The following is a 6,749-nucleotide window of genomic DNA, read 5'->3' as shown; positions in this document are numbered from 1 at the left end:
CAGGATCGCGGAGGGCTCCGATTGGCGGGGGTGGGGACGAGGCCGCGCCCGCAAGCTGGGAGGGAGGCAGCGTGGAACGCCGACGCGAGCGAGCCTGGAGGCGGCTGAGCCAGGAGGGACGTGGCGCTCTGCGACGCTGGCGGGGGAGGCCGCGCCTCTTCCTTCCCCAGCTCTCCTGGAGAAGCCTGGGGAACGGGACTTGGGCGGGTGAGGCGCTGTCCCGAGACCCGGGCAGAACCCCAGGGATCGCCTCCTTCCTGGCCGCTGGCCCGCGCCTTGCAGCGCCCACCGGGTCAGTTAAGGGCTGGCAGGCACATTGTCGCCCACAGGCCTAGCTCGGGGCCTCGGACTTCCACTTTGGCGGGAGTCTTACTGGTATTCGTAACCGCACCCCACCCCCGTTATGCTGGGCCCTCGGTCACTGTGTCTTGATTGTATTTACCCCACATTCTCTCACGCCCATCTACAGACATCCTCCCCCATGGAACTGAGACATCTACTCCAAACCCCTCATTTTAAAGATGAGGAAATAGGCTCAAAGATGCACATGGGTGGCTCGAGGGTTACAGAAGCTTTTGGAACCTCAAAGCTGTTTTCAAAGCTTGAATCTGCCAATTAGTTTTTTCAGCTGAGAAACTGATTTTGTAGCTGCCTAAGAGTTATTAGTAAAAATTGGATGAGATAACATTCCCCCCCAAAACGGTACAGACTGCTGCATAGTATGTTAGTAATGAAAGCTTCTATTGTCAGGAAGTAATACAGGGTAGTGGCTAGTGCATCACTGTAGATCCAGACTGCCTCTGTTGCAAAACTGGCTTTACTTGCCCCTAACTCCATGACTGGGGCAAGTTATTTAAGTGTTCTGCGCCTCCGTTTCCTTGTCTGTAAAATGAAGGTAATAATAGTAGCCTCCTACTTACAGTATAACAAATTAATAGAAAAATGACTGGCACATTGTAAGTTCAAATGTTAGCCATTCTCAGATTTGTGGCTGTGCTGGGACTATAATTCAGGTCTTTGAATTCCAAGCCCAGTTATCTTTACTAACACCATTCATCCAGATACTTAGACCAGTACCTCAAGCTTAAGCTCCCCCTTTTTGAGGTTCAGAAGAGGACACTCGTTCATTTTCTTTAAATCAAAATCTCAACCTATCTACCGTATCATCATGGAAGTCCAAGAACATTGTAGCTCTGCCTCCATTGAGAGGTTAATAGCAAAGCCAAATGTAAGGAAAATAGTTATATTTAGGGATAGATTGAAGAGTAAAGGCACTGGAGAAAGAAAGGATATTCCAGAGGTTATGGTGTAGGAAAACTAAATATCAATTTGAAAAACATGGGAAATATTATTATTACCTAGGTATTGGTTATGTATCATTAGTAACCATTGGTAGTGTCAGACCAGGAGATGATACCACCTTCCAATACTGTAGAAAACACTAGACTATAAGCACATTGAAGGCAGGAACTGTCTTGTGCATTTTCATTACCTATTATCTAGTACAAACAAATACACAGTGCTTGAATTAGGCACTAAAATTTGGGATAGACCCTTTAAGGGTAGACGCTGAAAGACCTGGTAATAATATATCTGGATTACTCATAGCAATCCAAGGAGATGAATAAAACCTGAAAAATGGGAAGATTGAATTTCTCAACAATATAATTGAAAGGAAAAGGATAATGAACACTAGTCTGGCAATGAGGGCATTCTCAGCAATATTCAGGAGTGCAGGAAAAAGAAAAGACAAGGAGGATAGGGCAAACAATGATTAAACAACAAGATGCAAGATGAGGAGTGAGAAAAATAGCTCAGAGCAGTCTGAGCTAAGAGAGGTATGGAAATTTTATCAGGCCAGAAAGACAGGAGTGTGGGACTTCAGTCATGCCTCCCCCCAACTCCACCCCTAGCCATGATGCCCAGGGGCAGTTGTCTAAAAGCATTTTTTTTTCCTGACTACCTTCCTCACCCATTATCTTCATGTTTCTGGAATTTATGATAGAAAGAATAATGTATAGCCAATCAGTAGTTTATGTTATTTTAATGTAAATTCTTGGTAAACAATTTAGGAACTCCCTTTTCTTTTCCTTAAAAACCCACTCGTGGTAGGTGTGGTGGCATGCACCTATTGTCCTAGCTACTCGGGAAGCTAAGATAGGAGGATCGCTTGTATTCTGGGCTGTGGTGTGCTATGCTGACCAGGTGTCTACACTAAGTTCAGCATCAATATGGTGAGCTCCTGGGAGTGGGGGAGACACCAGTTTGCCTAAGGAGGCGTGAACCAGCCCAGGTTAGGTCAAAACTTCCATGCTGATCAGTAGTAGGATCATGCCTGTGAATAGCCACTACACTCTAGCCTGGGCAACAGAGAGAGACCCTGTCTCTAAAAACAAAAATGAAAAACCCAGGCCAGGCGCGGTGGCTCACGCCTGTAATCCTAGCTCTGGGAGGCCGAGGCGGGTGGATCGCTCGAGGTCAGGAGTTCGAGACCAGCCTGAGCAAGAGTGAGACCCCCGTCTCTACTAAAAAAAAATAGAAAGAAATTATCTGGCCAACTAAAAATATATATACAAAAAAAAAAATTAGACGGGCATGGTGGCTCATGCCTGTAGTCCCAGCTACTCGGGAGGCTGAGGCAGTAGGCTCGCTTAAGCCCAGGAGTCTGAGGTTGCTGTGAGCTAGGCTGATGCCACGGCACTCACTCTAGCCCGGGCAACAAAGTGAGACTCTGTCTCAAAAAAAAAAAAAAAAAAAAAAAAAGAACCCACTTGTAAATGCTGCTAATCAGAGCATATATTCTCTGAGGCAACTTGAATTTATGCTCCCAGGTTGCAGATCTTAAACTTGGCCCTGTAAGGCTGATGGCAGGCACCCCTCCCCTCCCTAATGAAGAAAAAGAAGAAGCCCACGAGACCTGCCAAAAACAATGCCTGCAAGGCCCAGCTAAGTTAAAAAATAGCCACACCTGGATGGTTACCCTGATAAGGGTCTCGGTTCCTGGAATCCATACATACCACCAGCCCCTCCTAGTTCTCAATACCCACCCTAAAACCATAAAATTCCTAACTCTTCGAGCCGAAAAACCCCCATCCCCCAGCTCTAAAACATATATAAGCCCACACAAAACTTCTGGGTGGTGCGACTTCTCAGGCCCCTCTCTCAGGACCCCGTGAACCTCGCCCGGGAGCACTCAAATAAAGCCTCGTTGCTTACCCCTTTCAACTCTGCTTGTCTTTCTTTCTCTGGCGCCGACCATATTTACAGGCCCAAATAAACTTTCTACTTATTTTAAGTTTGCCTCAGTTTTCTTTTTTTTTTCCCTTTAGGTAGAAGCATCTGGCCTAAGTCAGCAGGATTCAGAGAGACTCCCCCTGGTGTTTCTCTCTAAAAGCGGTGCTTGGTACCATCATTAACTCACAGTGTTTGTCTTTGGAAGTCCCATCAGGTGTTGTAGATGATTCCTACTGAAATCTAGACCTTATCCTACTCTTTGGTTGAAGGTCTAGACTTTATTTGGGCTGTTCCTTCAAACCTTCCCTTTTTAGAATGGAGTTTTTTTGTCTTTACTCTGTAGGTAAGAGATTTGGGTTACAGGGAAAAAAACTGCCTTTTTTTATTTCTGTCTATGCCTCACAGCTGAAGGCTTGGATTAAGGCTTTCTGCCTCTGCCTCAGGACTGGAGGTTCAGGTCAAGGTCAGGCACAGAGCATTGCATAGAACTTTTGCTTTTTCGCCTCTGTCTCACAGCAGAAGTTTTGGGTCAAAGGACTGACAGTTTGGCATCAATGGTTTCATTTTACATAGCATGCTTTTAAGATTGCAATTGTTTTCTACTGTGTGATATTCACACTTTGCTTTTCATTTGTGATCAATTCCTATTAGTTCCAAACTGAAAAGCATATGAGGGTGAGTTCTCTTGCTCCAAAGAGGCAGTTTGCTCCCTCTGACCCTTTCGAGTATTCCAGGTGACTGGAGACTTTGCAGAGGTGTCAGGGCTATGGCCCAGGACGTGAAGCAGCCTCATAAGGCATTCCTAATCAGAATAACATTCTCCTGGATGGGTACAATATGTGAGAGTCTGGTCCCCCATACCCTGAGCACTCTGCTGCCACTTGGCAGTTAGAGACAGTCTGAGACACATTTAAAAAGGAGCGATTCATGACTCTTGGGTGACACCTAGAGGAGTGACGTTCATAAGCACCACACTTTGACCCTAAACACATTCCCCACCTTGGTCGCTTTTGAAAAGTTCCTAAATTATGGGAAATCAAGCTTCAAAATCTGAGCACTCTTTTAGAAATACCAGCTGGATTTACATACACTATGGGGCATCCTCTTGTAAATATCAAGGGAAGTGGACCTGCCTAACCCAGGATGGTCCTAAGCAGCAATGGCCAAAATGGGGGTCCTCTGAAATGCCTAAAATAATTCATCTACAAACACAATTGGAAAACGCTTGTGTTAGAACCAGACAAACTGAATGGGAGACCTACTTTATTTTGTCCTGGTTTGAGTCAATTAAAACCCCTTTTTGAATATGTTTGATCCCTCCATTTGCCTCCTATTTTATTTGCATGATTTTTGCTGGGAAAAATGTAAAACTTCATTGGCCTTTTAGAAAGCTTAAAATTTCCTCAAATGGGCTCCTCTAAGATTTGTTCTTCCATTTTATGCTCCTAAATTTGCCTCAGTTCTTTTTCCCTTTAGATAGGAGAAAGAACTGAAGAAAACATTTCAGAATCCCATGTACATATAAAGCAGAGAACAGCAGCTCTTCTACTAATAAAGATTGTTTTGTGGTAGAGAAAAACAGCAATGTTGATAGTGAGCCCTAGAAACATGCTATCATCTGAGGGATGTGTAAAGAAATGTCACTTTACTTAATAAGTAAAACCCAAAACTTGGGGGTTTAGCACTGATGGGGAATCTCCTGATGGGGAGAAGAGCTAAAAAAAAACATAGTCCTGGCTGGGTGCAGTGGCTCATGTCTTTAATCCCAGTACTTTGGGAGGCAAAAGTGGGAGGATCCCCTGAGCCTAGGAGTTCCAGAGTAGCCGGGACAACATAGTAAGACCCCATCACTACCAAAAAAAAAAAATTAGCCCAGCGTGGTGATGTGCGTCTGTAGTCCTACTAACTCAGGAGGCTGAGCCAGGGGGATCACTTGAGCCTGGGAGTTGGAGGTTGCAGTGAGCTGACCACATTACTGCACTCCAGTCTAGGTGATACAGCAAGACACTCTCTCTCTCTCTCTCTCTCTCTCTCTCTCTCTCTCTCTCTCTCTCTCTCTCTCACACACACACACACACACACACACACACACACACACACACACAAGTACATAGTCCCTCGTACGATGCACACAGGCTTTGGAGTCAGAATTGGGCTCCAACTCTGGCTCTACTGCACATAATACACATGCCTGGTCTTAAGTAAGTTACCTAACTGTGGACCTGGTGCATTTTCTGGCGGAGTAGTTGTTCAATGAGTGTGGAATGAGTGAATCTTTCTGAGAGGTAATGTATAGTTGTTAAAAGCATGAACAATCCAGTTTACCTGGATTTAAAACCCAGCTCTACCCATATTAGCTAATATCCTCCAGCAAATTACTTAATCTCTCTCCACAGCATAGCTTTCCCATATGTAAAATGGAGGCAATGATAGTTCATACATCATCTAGTTGTTGTCAGGATTAAATGAGTTTATACTTGTAAAGCAGTTAAAAGGTGCCTGGCACAAAGAGGTATATTAATGTTTAATAAAATATTGGTTTCAATTTCTTTATCGGTAACCTGGGGATCATAATACTAAACTTACTGCAAGGGTTCAAATGCTGTATGTAGAGTGCTGAAAAGGAGATGCTCAATAGAGTTTATTTCCCTTCCCCTCCACTCTCACCCCCCACCTCAGCCCTATTAGCTTGGAAACCCTGTCTGATTACTGCTGCCACTGCCGTCAAGGCACTATTGCTCAATTTGGTGTAATTGATTCCTTGATTTTCTTGATTCCTAGGAAATTCCTTGATTTCCTTTGGCTCAAAGGAAACTCAAAATGAGTTTGCTAGAGTCCAGGAGAAAATAAAAGGAAAACAACCCCAGAGGAGCAGCTGATGTGAACCCTGTCCCAAATCTCTTGGCACTCCAGGGGGGAAAAATGGTGTCAAGGAGATTCTGGCCTGTTTTTGTTTGTTTGGTTGTTTTTTTATGGACTGCTTCACGAATTTGTGTGTCATCCTTGAGCAGGGACCATGCTAATCTTCTCTGTATCATTCCAATTTTAGTATAGTTGCTGCCAAATTGAGCACAGATTCTGGCTTTTTAATACTTCAGTTTGTCTCCTTACTTCCTCTTCTAGGATCCCACAAAACATCAACTGGCCAATTAGCTACAAAGTCAAGTTCTTCACTGTGTTCAGAAAAAGGAAGAGGGAGGCGGAGCACTTACTCCCAAGGGATACTAAGTAGAATGGAGAAAACTCAAGGGTAAACTCTATGTGGGAGCCAAGACTTGCTGGTTTATTAAGGTCTAGATCAGGGGTCAGCAAACAATGGCCCTCAGCCGAATCAACACATGACCTGTTTTTGTAGATAGTTTTATTGGAACCCAGCCACACTCAACAGCCACACACATTGTGTATTTGTTTGTGTATTGTCTCTGGCTGCTTTCATATTACAGTGGCAGAGTTGAATAGTTGTGGCAGAGACTGTATGACCCCTGGTCCCTTACAGAAAAAAAACTACAAACCTC

General features: G+C 44.4%; 1 non-coding gene across 1 annotated transcript; it reads right to left on the bottom strand.

Annotated features, from left to right (window-relative positions):
- Positions 1 to 6,200: 6,200 nt before the first annotated feature.
- LOC123643062 lies at positions 6,201 to 6,307 on the bottom strand. The gene has a single exon (XR_006736637.1). It is a non-coding gene; the product is annotated as a U6 spliceosomal RNA (small nuclear RNA).
- Positions 6,308 to 6,749: the final 442 nt, after the last annotated feature.

This window comes from Lemur catta, chromosome 7, assembly GCF_020740605.2.
Source record: "Lemur catta isolate mLemCat1 chromosome 7, mLemCat1.pri, whole genome shotgun sequence".
Lineage (NCBI taxonomy): Eukaryota > Metazoa > Chordata > Mammalia > Primates > Lemuridae > Lemur > Lemur catta.
Note: the sequence above shows the minus strand (reverse complement) of the source record. Positions and strands in the feature narration are given on the sequence as shown.